The sequence below is a fragment of the Ammospiza caudacuta genome, chromosome 3, assembly GCF_027887145.1.
Source record: "Ammospiza caudacuta isolate bAmmCau1 chromosome 3, bAmmCau1.pri, whole genome shotgun sequence".
Lineage (NCBI taxonomy): Eukaryota > Metazoa > Chordata > Aves > Passeriformes > Passerellidae > Ammospiza > Ammospiza caudacuta.
The window spans coordinates 43,310,454-43,325,796 of record NC_080595.1 but is presented as its reverse complement, the minus strand read 5'-3'; the positions used below and the strand labels follow the sequence as shown (position 1 = coordinate 43,325,796).

Genomic DNA, 15,343 nt, shown 5'->3' with positions numbered 1-15,343 from the left:
ACAAGGCAAGAGCAATATGTCAAAGCAGCTGTGCAATTTTCTCTTTTTCTTTTCTCTTTTCTTTTCTTTTCTTTTCTTTTCTTTTCTTTTCTTTTCTTTTCTTTTCTTTTCTTTTCTTTTCTTTTCTTTTCTTTTCTTTTCTTTTCTTTTCTTTTCTTTTCTTTTCTTTTCTTTTCTTTTCTTTTCTTTTCTTTTCTTTTCTTTTCTTTTCTTTTCTTTTCTTTTCTTTTCTTTCCCGTCCTGTCTGGAAAGGTTTTATGTGGGGCTCTCTGTAGACTGAAGCAATGTTTCAGTGCTTATCCCTTTAAATAAGATTGTGAAATGTTAAGCAAACTGTTGATATGCTCATGTTTGTGTTTCTAGACTCATCACAACAGTCAGAGAAGTGTGAGCTAGCCCAGTCCCTTTGCGGGGATGGAATGTAAGAGAATGGAGGTAGTGCAGAAGGCAATCTCAGCCCTGAGGAATTGCAGCTATACTAATTACCAAAGATTAGGAACAGGCCTGCCCTTAACAGTGTCCAATAAGGATAAGTACTATGAATGAGTGGGTTAGGTGGTTGAGAGGAGAGCTGGAGTTTGTTGGTTGTGCTGTGAGGAGGTGACCATGAGAAATCACCACAAAGGTATGTAAGTTTTGCAATAAGATAACAAGTTCCCTAAACGCAAATTCTACTGATGCATATTTCAAAGACAGTGCACTGACCAGATCTAGCTGGAAGTTACCCTGATATTATAATGCCTCTGCCTTTTCAAGCCTCAGTTTTACACACGAGGCAGGTTGAAGTTAGCACTGCTGTTCATAAAAAGCAGTCATACCTCCTCCTGTCCTATTGTTCTCTTGCTGTCAGCTTCCTGCTGTCCAGTCTTATTCCACCTGTTTGTCAACAGCCTGGATGAAGGGATAGGAAGCACCCTAAGCAAGTTTGCTGTTGATACCAAACTAGGGGAATGGCTGATCCACCTGAAGGCTGTGTTGCCATTCAGTGGGACCTTGGTAGGCCGGAGAGTTGGACAGAGAAAAACCTAATGGGGTTCAACAAGGACAAGTGCAGAGTCCTGCACCTGGGGAGGAACAACACCAAATGCCAGCACAGGCTGGGGACTGAGCTCCTAGGGAGCAGCTCTGCTGAGGAGGGCCTGGGGATATTGGTGGAAGGCAAGCTGACCATGAGCCACCAGTGCCCTTGTGGCCAGGAGAGCCTGAGAGATCCTGGGGTGCATCGGGAACAGTGTCAGCAGGTCCAGCCCTACTGAGGCCACATCTGGGGTATTGTGTGCAATTCTGGCCTCCACAGTTTAAGAAAAACAAGGATTAACTGGTGAGGGTGCAGCAGGGTGGCCACAAAGGTGATGAGAGGTCTGGAGCATCTCTCTTATGAGGAGAGACTGCAGGAGCTGGGCCTGTTTAGTCTGGAGAAGACTGAGAGGGGGCCTCACCAATACATACAAGTATCTTTAAGGCAGGTGCCAAGAGGATGGTGCCAGACTCTTTTTTTTTTTTTTTTTTTGTGGTGTCCAGATTCAGGACAGGGAGTAATGGACACAAGAAGTTCCACCTTAACATTTCTTTAGACTAAGCATGGCAGAACACTGGAACAAGCTACCCAGGGAGGTCGTGGGATCTCCCTCTCCGGAGGGGTTCAAAAGCCATCTGGTTGAGTTCCTGCGTCACCTGCTTAAAGTGACCCTGCCTTGGTAAGGGATTCAACCCCAACTGTTCTGTGGATCTGTCATTCTGTGATTCAGTGATTCATCCATGCACAGGCTACCTCCCAATTCCCCTCACCTGGGGATTCAGAAATATTGTCAGAAGTATTTCTGAAGCTCTGCTGTACTCTTCACTGGACAATGGATCCAAGTTCAGTGTAAATCAGAAAGAAAATAATAGCTCCAAGGACAAGGAGGAGACCTGACTCTTTCAGTGAGAGTACCTGAGCTAGCTTGAAGAATATGAGATTAAAATTTCAATTGTACTGTGGGAGTGGCTTGTGGTATCACAGTCAGGTTTCACTATAGAAGTTCAAAGAAATCCAGGAATCTCTGTCTGGATAACATTTATATTCTCTTCCCTTTTAAGCTGTTTATTCCAACTTCTTTATGCTCCTCTTCCCCCCATTTTGAAATAAACTTTTGATTTCTTGCAAATTGCTCTTTTATTCTTTCTTACCCTTTGGTATTTTCCCACAGAAGACAAGGCTGGCAAAGTGTTGCCAAGAGAAGATGCCAAGTAGCAGCTTACATTGTTTTAATTCTCAGTGATGCAACTATATATCAGTGTGAGAAAAACCAAGCTTGCTGACAGAGAGAAGGCCTTCTTAGCTACAGAAACATGTTCTCATACCTTTGGAAGCTATAGCCACATCCTATTTATGCTTTTCCTCCTAAATATAACATATTCCTTGCTTCATATAACTTAGCTTCACAAGTTTAATGACTTCTCCATTTTTATCTACACAATGCAACTTCTCTCAATATAAGAGGCAGGATGACTGTGATTTGAGAAGTAAAAAAACCAAAACAATCAAGTTTACAGTACTTTAAAAGCTTTTATTACAAGCCACCATAAAACCCAAGCACCTTCCCCTGACCTGCAATAAAATCAGTTAGAATCACCATCAAAGGCAAAGATTCACAGGAGTTGCACAATAGACTTAGGTTCAGATTTCCTTTCCAGCACTTTTTGCCTAGCTGGGCCTGAAAGCTGCACGTGCTGTCCTGGGATTTCTGAACTGCTCTCGTTTGGCATGAACTCCCCAATGCAGCAATGATCTGCTTGTCCATTGTTTATCCAGCCCAATATTTTGTCATTCCCACAGAAGGTTCTCTGAACCCATGAGGCTGAGAAGAAATGAAACAAAGCCCCTTTTATTTTGTTAGCTAGCATCAGGTATTATACTCATTAGTGAGGTAGATGAAACTTGCTAAAATTTCATTTTATTTTATGAAAGTAATAATGTAAGGTCATATTTCCCTGAAAAAGTGCTAGCTCCAAGAGTTTCCAGGATAGAGGACAAGGGGATGGCCATAAACTCTTAGTTTTTATTGTTACCTTTAACTGTGCCTAAAGTTATGTCTATTTTCTTGAGTGCACCTTTGCAAGAAGATGTTCCTCATGTCACAACTGAAATAAATAGAATTTTGATTATGAATTATTCTATCCAAACTGGTCAAACTAGATGTGCTATGAAGTATTTTTATATGTGCATGGGGGAACAACAAAAGACACGTCTGTCTGAGATGACTTAGTCACACCCTTTATGATTAGAACACGGGAAGAACTTTGAAAAAAATATAGATTTTCAATTCTAAAAAGCTCTTGCTGGAGGACTCATACTCTCAACCCAACCTGGGTATAAAGAAGATAAAATCCTCTCAGTCATACTGGAAGATGGTACCCTGCTTGTCAGATCACTGGCAGTCTGCTGTGATGGATGATCTTCCTCCTTAAAAGTGTCTGCTTCCATGCTCTTGCTTCCAAAATCCATTCTAGGAAAGTGTGACAAAAGTCTCTATGAACAAATGTGTCATACTGATACAGCAAAACCTGTGGTTTATTTTCTTTATCCAAGAGAGGTTTTCTTTTAGCCCAGGCTGAATGCAGAATATCATCAGACTCCAGAAAGTGTGTGTAAGTTGGTTGTGATTTTGGGGGGAATTTTGATGTTTGTTTTGTTTTGGGTATTTTTACTTTTTTTTTTTTTAAGTATAGAAAACAACACATGCCCACAAAAAAAACCCACTAAACAGCTCAAAGGCTCCAAGTTCAAATGGTGAGCAGTTGTCAGCTGCCAGCATAAAGGTTATGGTGTGCAATAAGGTACAAATAAAAAGCCTGTTCATGGCTTGTCACACTGACATCACATTTTGTACCAGGTGCATGGAAACTCCATGTCCTGGTCCTGATTTCTCCAAAGTGTAAATGAAGGAAATATAATCTCAAGATTAAGAACGATGGGATCTGGAAAGAGGGAACATTTGCCAAGGGTCTCTCTCAAAAAGTACTTCTCTTTAGGCGCCTCAGGTAAGGCATTATGACAATCTGGATTTTGTGAGGCAATTTCTAGACATCATCGTCAAGGAAAAGATATTCCAACCTTGACATTGACAGGGAGCTGTCTGAGTGGCAAATGTGACACTCAGCTTTTATTCCAGCAAAAATAAAAGAAATTCCAGTAACAGTCCATCATAATTTACCTTCTTCATCCATTTAATGTATTTTAAGTTCAGGAAAGCAGGGGATGTACTCTTAACACATGAGATTTCATACCTAAGAAATTGTTTAGGCTGGTAACTGCCTAGGCTAGTGGCTGACCTTAGTTTGTAAAAGAAACTGAGCACAAAAACCGGCTCTATGATGAACCTTTTCAATGTTTGCTTTCTCATTATTGCTGGTTGTCAGGGAGTTATTGAATAAACAGAAGTTCTCTAAAACCCTGATCCCTGCAGTTCTTCCTGGTCTGCACCTCTCAGTCAAAACCACATGAAGCCACTCCTGCTCCTGGCAACACAGAAGTTCCTCAGCAAATATGGCCAAATAAGTCAAAGTGCTCCCTGTGAGGCAGAAGTGCCACTTCTGCATGGTACTGAAATGGTACTTGGCACCACTACCTTGGCAGCCAGCAGGAGCAAGCAAGGAACAGTGGTACAAGATGATGATTGCCTTATGAAGTGTTTGTGGGGAATCTCTGCTTTAACAGACATTTTTCATTTAAAAACTATCACAAAGAGCAACCTGTTTTATCTCAGGCAGTTGCCTAATAAATATTAGACAAAGTAAATAAGAAAAATACTTTACACTTTCACAGGCCTTCCACCCTGGTGATTTTAAAACATTTGATGTGTTAACTGCAAGTGTTAACCAGGTCAGTATGTCCATGAATGCCTGTTCTTTTAATGCTGCTAAAACCTCACAAATTCCCCTGAAAAAAAAAAAAAAAGTATAAATCTATTTGAAAGCCCTAACAGTATTAATCAGGTCCCCAAAACAGCATTAGGAAGTTAACCCCATGTACCAAGGCCTGCAGACCCCAGCAGAAGCTTCACAGCCAGACTCATAGCCCTGAAAAAGAAGTGACAGGGACACCCACAGGAATCCCCTTCCCATTCCACTCTCTGAAGGAGTTTTAGGAGAAGTAGCAGTTGCACAAGTTTCTCCCTACTGGAGACAGCAATGAGAAATTATGATTTGTAAATTGCTCTTTTTCTTTTTAAAGTCATATTATTAACAGTGAAGTAGCAGCCATAAACTTAAGGCATATAGATGAACAGAAAAAAAAAAAGACATAAATCAGTAGTGGCAATTTTCTTCTAAGTAGCACAGAATATAAAATATTCAACAAGCATTGAAGTGCTGGACTTATCCTGCAATCACTGCATTCTCCAAAAATCTGATAAATGATTTATCATTCTTCATCTTCACCTTCACTGCTCTGATACCTAACAATCCAGGCACAGGTCTTGATCCTTCTGTGTTGATATCATAGAACCCCAAAACAAAATTACATTTTTTTTTATTTTATCTACTTATGTAAATAAGTACGCAACAGCTTCATGTGTTATATTGCCCTTCATAAACATGGATGTGCATGGAGTGTTGGAGCAAGTCCAGAGAAGGGCCACAAAGATGATTACTGTGAAGTCAAATTGACAGGGATGGGGCTGTTCAGCCTGGAGAAGGCTCCTTACAGCAGCCTTCCAGTACCTCAAAGGAGCCTGCATGACAGCTGGCGGGGGACAAGGGCACATAGTGATGGACAAGGGGAATTTGCTTTAAGATAAAAGGGTTTTAAAAGTTTAGGTTAGATATTAGGAAGAAATAATTTACTTTTAAGTTTGGTGAGGCACTGGGACAGGTTGCCCAGAAAAGCTATGGATGCCCCATTCCTGGAAGAGTTCAGGGCCAAGTAGGATGCAAATTTGAGAAACCTGCTCTGGTGGGTGGCATCCCAGCCCATGGCAGGAGGTTTAGAACTTTAAGGTCCCTTCCTACCCAACCCATTCTATAATCTCATACAATATAAAACTCAACAATAACATAAAACTCAAGAAGTCTGGCATTAATTTTCATTAACTTGTGTCTGCTGTGGGAAATGTCTAATCTGACACAATGAAAAATACTGACACAATGCACAAATACAAAAATCCCATTAAATATTTTCTCTTAATAGTACTGAATAATTTCCAATAATACTTAGCTAGCCAACTGCTTTTATAGAGAAAAACAGAGCTATCAGTAATAGCAGAGCAATATCTAGCACGTCACACCTCACAGTGATTTTATTGAAAAGCAAGACTGGTATCAACTAAACAAAAGGGAGTTCCAGATGGTTCCTAGAATTAATTAAATTTAGGATTTAATTATAATCTTCAAGTCTTTTGTCATAAGAGATGGACTGACAAATACATTTAGAAAGTGTATAGACTGGTCATGCTTTTTGAAGTTATTAATGGGTTTGTGATATATTTGTAAGGTTTTGAGATTCAGTCTTCTTATACAATATGCATTTTTTGATTACATAATAAGAAATCACAATTTATTTAAGGTGAGGAACACAGATATTTATTTGTATAAAGTTGTTATTAGCTCCATGTGACCACAGTGGCTGGTGCATTTGAAAGCCACTCTTTGATAACTGATAACATTTATTACTGTGATACTGTGACTACTGACATCAAAGAGTGGCAAATTATTTCTAACCTATGACCAGTTCTGCATGTGTTATTTGTCTCAATATTTACTACTAGAACATCCATCATGCCACTGAAGTCAAGAGGAGCATCACTGGAGCCCTTCCTGTGTGGTGGAGTGATACTGTTCATCACCCCTGAGCAGCAAGGTTGAACTTGGCCTGCTGCAACATTTTTCTGCAAAGTGTGAGCACTTTAACATTGGCCTTACTAACATTTTTTATTCTTTCTCCAAGTGGATCACAGGTCCTCTCCTGGCAGGATGCTGCCAGCTGCTTAACTAGCAAGCTGGAGTCTTTAGGAGCAGCCACAAAGTAGAGCATAGACTCATTTTTCTCTTTATTTTTTTTAAATCCCTCCTTTTCACCCACCTGGACAGCTTTCTGCCCCAAACAGCCTGCTCAAGCATGAAACAGTGGTGTGACCTCCAAACTCAGCTTTATTCTGAGTAAAATACCCAATACCTTATCCAGTACTTTCTTCTGGCTTTTTGGATAAGCAGTTTCAGACTGAGCTCACAACTTCCCCTGTTTGTGACAGCACAGCTTGAGGTCTTGCTCTTCCTGAATTAGTACTTGTTACTGTGATTTGTTTACTAGTTTTGAATGTACAGTACTAACAACGTAGTAACAGTATCCACAATGCAGTGTAATAATTCAGCTGACATGAGCTACTCTCACTTAAGCACGGCTCATTTACTGTCTACCATTTAGAATACTCCAGGGTGCTTGAATTACATGTAATTTATCTTAGCCTCTGTAAAAGCTCCCATGGAGAGATTCCTGTTGCCTTGCATGCTGCCCATTCAAGTTTCACCACAGCAGAGTTATTGTGACAGTGGCAAACTCCCAAATCAGTTTGGTTTGGAACTTCTTTTTTCCTCATTTTTACACCATGCCTCCATTAATTGTAGGATGGTTTAACCTGTTAAATATTATCAACATTCTGAAAATGTTCCAAATTACATGAAACTAAAGAAGATCAGTCAGCATGTCCTAGTAAAGTTTTCTCTGGAAATGAAAAAGCACTCTACGTTTTTCCTATGGTCTCTTGTTGGATATATGCATTACATTTCTCTCACTGCCTATTTCCTATCCAAGCTTCTGATGCCAATTTTTTGTCCCAGAGTGGAGCAGTGGCTGAGCTGCCACATCATTAGTATCCATGAGACTAACATGGTGAGATGTTAGCAATCCTCTGGTATTCAAATACATTCATATTCAAGAAGAAAATATAATGAGTGATTATATAATGAGAGTAAAACTCAGTCAACAAACCACATGAAATCTACCCTGTTGTACTGTTAGTAAGGGGCTGTCTAGCAGAGGAAGTGATCCTGAAGTGACCTGCTGTCACTGTGATATTTTCTGAAAAATCACTTCACCAGGACTTCTTCTCCCGGGAGGATGAGAAGCCTCAGCTTCTCCATGTTTTGCTGCTCTGGAATATGGTCTGGAGAGTGATTATCCAAACATATGAATTGTTTTTAATTAATGAGCAATCACCATCAGCTGTGTCAGACTGAGGAGTCAGTCATGAGCTTTCATTATCACTCGTTTAGCGTTCTGATGTATCCTTTCTCTTTCTTTAGCATATAATTTCTATATAATATATAATCTATAATCTATAATCTATAATCTATAATCTATAATCTATAATATATAATATATAATATATAATATTATACAATACAAATAACGGAACATAACATAATATAACATAAACATAACATAACATAACATAACATCATAAAATAATAAATCAGCCTTCTGAGAACATGGAGTCAAATTCTCATCTCTCACCTGATCCTGAGGACCTCACAACACCACAACCTGCAAAGCCAATAATTATGAAAGAGCAGGATGCTTAGGACTTCTGTCAAAGAAATTTATGGGAGATAAAAGCTGGATGAAAATGAGACCTGGAAATTCACAAATTAGGAAGCACTACACAAGTCTACAAATATATACATAATATAAAATACATATATAAATATATACATAAATACACTGCTTGGTTACAGAGAGTTTATGAAGAGGCCATGAGTACCATGTACAAATAAATCTGGAGAGAAAGTTCTACGCATACAGACACTTGCCTCTGCAGTGGACAGCCACAAGGTGAGTGCAATTCTTTTCCAATGGTTCTGCTTAATCCCTGGCAATAAAGTTTATGTGGAATTTTCTGGGTGGAACGAGGATCAATTTACCTATTGGCCAGTGCAGCAAAACCAGTAACTCCCTAAGACAAAACAAGTAGGCACTGTTTACTGAGTATGAGCAGGGAGGCTGGACCAGCTGACCCACTGTGGTCCCTTCCATCCTTACCCATTCTGTGACTGTTATCATTTAACCCCAAAAGAGAATAGTAATTAAAAGCAGCTTCAGAATGGATTTCAAACTTCCTCCTCTATTGTTAATTTCTATAAATTAATCCTAAACAGAAGAGGAATTCACCAAAGAGCTACCAGCAAATGAGCCTGAAATCGACCTGCAATGTTTTGTCCCTTTTGTTATATGTTGCTGTGTCTTAGAAGAACAGAAATTTACAGGTAAAAAGAAAACAGGGCAGAGATTTAATTCTCTGGAGGAACTACTATCTGCTATAAGGAAAAAAATTAATTTCTGCTTACTGGACAATACTCTTACATCTGATGGAGAAGGCTGAACTAACTGGTAACGTGTGCTGTTATAACTGAGTTCAGATCCTCTGTTACACAAAGACAACTCCAGCCCACAATGAAAAAAGATCTGACCTGGGGAAAAAGTAAAACATGTGACTACATTGGGCTCTGTGATATTATTCTCTTCATTCAAGAGAATAATATTCTTGAATATTAGAGGTAATCTCTTCATTCATGATTACCTCTACAAAGTAATAACATCTATTTAAGGTCTGACCTACATGTGCATTCTTTTGGTGTAAAATACCAAAACTCTAAGATAGTACAGATATGACATTACACTTTCAGACACTTTGTGCATGTTGTAACCACCAGAGGGAAATCTTGCACCAGACTGAGTGTGCAAATAAACTAAAATTGAAGCACACAGATTATTTTTAAAAATGAAGCAATGAAAATAATATTAGGCCTAAAAGAAATGTATACTCTCTGAACAAATCCTACGGGATTCTTAAGAAAGTAGCAGTGTCTCACAACAAGTTATGATATTAGATGTGAAATTTCAAAAGTTTGTACTGAAGGAACATTGGTACTTCTGTATATCCTACTGCCTACTAAACTCAAAATGAATCCTGAATCTGGGATGAGTTTGGGGCTAAAAAGTGCAAATGGTTTCCAAATACATCCAAGTATCCACCCTTGTGTCAAGACAGCAAAAGAGATTTGCAGAAAGTTTTTAAGCTGGAGCAACTTTCTGTTTCTGAACTAAGTGATACCACATAATTGACTCAGTTGTTTCATACCATTGCATCCACTTTTCCATCTTGAGTGAAGCTCACCTTGAGTGAAGTTCCCAACACAAATGCTTTGCCTGTGCACCTACACTGGCTGTAGCAGACAACAACAGTAATAATGTGGGTACAGCTCACGGCAACAAAACTGACTTTCTGTCACTTATCACTAACCCCTACTTCCTTTGCAAGACGGATTTCCATGAGCAGTACTACTTTGACAGCTGGATTCTTGATTCTTAATTAGGTAAATATATTTTAGAACCTCACTCTAGCATACTTTTCACACAATGCTTATGTTTATCTGCATAAGCTTAATGAGTTTTTGCAGAGTTGTATCATTACTACAAAGAAACAATATGTGCCTTTATGAAAATAAAGAACAGAAAAAGTGAACAGGAATTAAATCCTCTAGTTCAACCAATAAATCCATCTTAAAACCATTATTTCCATGTCTGTCTTCAGTAACATGCTTTAAAGTCAAATTACAAATGAACAGATACTTATAGAAAACTTGAGAGGGATGAAAATTGTTTAGAGAGAACAACAGCAATTAGAAATAATTTTTAATGAATGCTGCCTCATGCAGCCTAAGACAAGAACAAGAGGTTAATGAAAACAAAGTAGAAAGTGTTTTCTGCATTGGCAAGTCTGTTAAAAACCCCCTGTTCTTATGAAAATCCCAGAGCACATAATACATTCAACAACAAACACTGTGCTCATGCCAAATTAACTTCAATGTAAAAAGTACATTGGGTTCTTCGATCTCTGCTTTCATTATTAGTATGTCTGCTGATATGGTTCTTTTGTATAAGAAATTGTTTTTGAAATGAAAACCTAACATATATATCCACTGGCCTGAAAATACCATAGACTGCAAACAGTACTATTTTTACCACTGTTGTTATGAGCTGAATCCAATTTTAATCTGAATCAGAAAAAAAATAGGAAGTTATTACAATTTTCTATTATAATCTTGTGAGAAAGATTGTTAAAATACATAATTCACCTGAAATACATTAATAAGATGATTTTACCTTTCATAAATAAGTTTCTCTTAGAAATCAAACTATCAACCATAAACACTTACAATTCATGCATTCTTCCCAACAGTACATTTTCTGTGTCTTAGTATTAGTTTTCCATTCTGTATTTCTGTAACTGAATACAGTACCTAGAAATTGTTTTTAGAAAAACATTCTTGATCTAGCAAAAAAAAAAAAATTACGTGGACTGGAAGCAAAACTTGTCGTGATACCTACAAGAAATTCATGCATTAAAATCTGAATAGCAAAAAGATGAGCAAAGAAAATCAAGAACAGCAATTAGAGTTCCAGTAGTAACTACTTTAATGGCTCCATATATTTGTAAAATTTTTTCAGAAATGGGACCAGAAATCAGAATAAAAACAGTATCTGGATGATCTAATCCAGGATAAGAAACAAACAAATGAAAGAATGACCAATTTTCTGATAATTAGATATCTTTTTACTATATCATTCCTAAACACTAGATAGGACTAAGCACAAATACTTCAGAAATAATACTACCATGTTTTGTCCTGAACATCACAGCTGTCTGTGGTTGCCAGAAATACAGATAATTTATTTTCTATTTTGAAAAAACTTTCATTTCAGTGTTCAGCCACTGCTTCTTGTGGAAGAAGCTGTTGTTCTTTACTTCCCCTGATCCTCAGTGAATCACAAATTCATAAATTAAGTCCAGCTGTTGCAAACAAGATACATTAAATACATATTATACATATTATTTCATCAATTTGTCTTGACTTTAATAAATATCCAGGAATGATAAAGCTACAGTAAAATGAAATAAGAGCTCCAAAGACTTTAGGTAGAAGAACATTAATTTGACTTGTTTAGCTGAGCCTAATATATATAGGCCAAATTGATAACATAATTTATAATAATTCAATATATATTTCCAACACAAAGGGAGTAAATGTAAATGAAAGATGAAGATTTCATGAGAAATATGAAAGGTGCATCAGTATTTACAGTTGGGTTACATAATATCATCAGTTCAAAGAAAACTGACTATGAATATCAGCTAGAAATTTGCACAGGGAGTGGGTTTTTTTGTAGGGAAAACAACCCTGACTAGGTGGATAAGAATTTTTACCTTCAAAATAGCTTTTTAATTACTAGATTTTGTGTTCTAGAGTAAATAAAACTTAGATGCTTTTTGACTTAGATTAGGCAATGGAGTTCATTCAACCAAAAATGAAGAAATTGTTTTAAGGAACTCATCATAAAAGGAACTGAGCTATGCTCCAAGTGGTGAAGAGAACAACACTGCTCAGTGGTCACATCGTTACCAGCAGGTCTGGTGTCATTCATCCACACTAGAGGAGCTGTAATTTAATTTCCTCTTCAGCCTGAAGGACATGCAGAAGAGAAAAATGATCTACTGGTGTAGGAGAATTTGATGGTGAAATTTTCACCTTTTTTTTAGCTGTACTTTGCACAAATTTTTCAAGGAGGCTATGAGCCTTAACTCACAAGGCATAACAAAGGATTGGTGCCCCCTGCCATAGGAGGCAGTTGGAGGGAATTACCCTGATTACTTGACAGCAGCATAAAATGTAGGTTAGGAACCACTTTCAGCGGTTTTGTGAAATCATTTCCTTGGCATTTGTTATGGTATCTGAAAACTAACCAGAAATGTCAAAATATTTTAGATGCTTCATGAGACAAACTATTTTGACGATTTGAAACTGTTATCATTTTTGCTTAATCTGAAACTCTTTTTTCAAATTTGTCCAAATTTTTAAAGCTTCAAATACCATCTCTTGCTACTCTGTAGCAAGAAAATTTCCCCAGAATTTCCACAATTATAAATAACAAGATTGCCCTACAAAGATCCAAAGCAGTTATATCTGTTATGTACTCAACCATCAATAATAATCTTCCATAGCAAGATGTTCTTCTCTAGACTGTTTTTTCAAGTTTCCCTTCAGTTTCCACTAATCATCACCAAATGCTATCTACCTTGCTGTATAATTTAGATTTTCTTTCCTTTGCCTTTCCTTGCTAGAAGCAAGGCACAGGTGGCTCTGTACTTATCTGCCCACTTTGACTCTCTTGCAGGCTCACCAATTTATAGTAATCACTCTTCTAAGAAATACAATATGTAAATAGAAAAGAGACCACATGAAATTTAAATTTCACCCTGTGAAGAAAGTTGTCATTTATTGTGGGGAGAAGAATAATAAATCAGGTTCACTTTCATGAATGATATCAGAAAACAGATTTAGCTTTAGACTGTCTGCACTGACTTTATTTAGCAGTGTGCACTGATGACCTATGTCCTTCTAAACTGCTAGAACAGAAAGCATCAAGCAAGGCCACCTAAAGCAGAATGGAACCTGCCAACAAGAGAGACCTGTAGGTCCAGCCAATACCACAACCCAGCCCCAGTCCCCAGCTGGAGGAAGATATGAATCAGCTTCTCAAAGCTTGTCAGCCACATCTTCTTTGGGCAAAACATGGTGCAACTCTGCATATGTCCTTCTCTCTTTAGATGTGGCAGGAAACAAGAACCTGCACAAAAGCAAGTCTTATCTTCCCTAAAAATCCCAGATGGAGTAACTGCAATGAAAATCTTTCCATATGTTTGTCATACACAGCTAAAACAGCACAGAGAAAATCATAATAAAATGCAGTGTGCATTGTAAGCTTTGAAATGTTGCTCTATAAGCATTAAAAGGAACATCAAGTTCCCAGGCTCCTCTAAATCTGTGCTCTTTTCATGCCCTAAACTACAATATCAGCCCCAGCTTATGAGCTGGTTCTGCTGACATGGCCACCAAAGGCATTATGGAATATCTGAGAGCCCACTAGCCACATCCACTGGCCAGCCTGCTGCTATGGCCATCTCCTTCTGGACATTGAGCAAAGTAATCCTTCTCTTCCACTGCTTTTTCTCTGAACTGGTCTTTCTCTTTTGCCTTATGGTAGATTTCACAAAAATGTCAAGAAGGTATTACATATAAATTAAATTTCTACCCTTCCATCCTGTAGTTACCCTCAAAATGTATGTAAAAAGGCTGGAGCAGTGGTTCTCTCTGCACAGCAGCCCCTTGGGAGATGTATTGAGTTTGTGTGGTCAGGTTTTGGTAGTGCAGGAGCATTAAGCGTGGCTACTCTGAGAAACTGCTAGAAGTTTTCCCATATCCAACCAAACCAATGTCAGCCAGCTCCTCCAAGATGGACCCACTTCCAGCCAAGGCTGAGCCCATCAGCCATGATAGTAATGCTAAATAGGAAAAGTTATTGGTACAGAATTAATTGCAGACAGAGAAGACAGAAGTGAGAATATGTGAGAGAACCAACACTGCAGACACCAAGGTCAGCAAAGAAGGAGGGGGAGAAAGTGCTCCAGGCACCAGAGAAGAGATATTTGCAGCTCATGATGAAGTCCATGGTCAGGCAGGCTGTCTCCCTGAAGCCTTCAGAGTTCCACAGGGGCTCAGAGATTCACCTGTAGACCCTGGGGGAGCCCCACATGAGAGCAGGTTGATGCTTGAAAAAAAGTTGTGACTTTGTGACTCTGGAAGCCCAGGCTGGAGCAGGCTCCCGGCAGGGCCTCTGGCCCTGTGGAGAAAGGAGTCTATGAGATCTGGTTTCCTGGCAGGACTAGTGACCTCACAGGGAACCCATGCTGGAGCAGCCTTTTCTTGAAGAACTGCAAACCATAGAAAAGGACACATACTGAAGCCATTTGTGAAGAACTGCAGCCCATGGAGAGAACTCATGCTGAAGGAATTCATGGAAGACTGTCTTCTGTGTGAGGGACTCCAGGCTAGGGCAGGGGAAGGACTCCTCTTCCCGAGGAGGAAGCAAAGGCAGAAACATGTGATGAACTACCTCTAATCCCCATTCCCGTGTCCCTGCTAGCTGTGGGGAGGGAGGTAAAGCATCAGGAAAAAAGTTAGGTCTGGTGAGGAAGATGAGTGGGGGGAAGGTATTTTTAAGATCTGTTGTATGTTTCATTATCTTACTCTAATTTTGACTGGTAATAAATCCAATTAACTTCTCCAAGTACCATGATAGCAATCAGTGAGTGATCTCTCCCTGCTGTTATATGAACTCATGAGCATTTCTTTACATTTTGTCTCCCCTGTCCAGTTGAGGAGGGGAGTGATAGAGAGGCTTTGGTGGACCCTTGGCAACCAGACATGTTAAATCATCACAGGAATCCACCCTGTCCTCTACCCTCAT

The 15,343-nt window shown here is 38.8% G+C and overlaps 1 pseudogene; it reads right to left on the bottom strand.

Moving 5' to 3' along the window:
* Positions 1-15,343, bottom strand: part of LOC131555432 (centromere protein J-like) — a 40,897-nt pseudogene extending 25,554 nt beyond the window's left edge.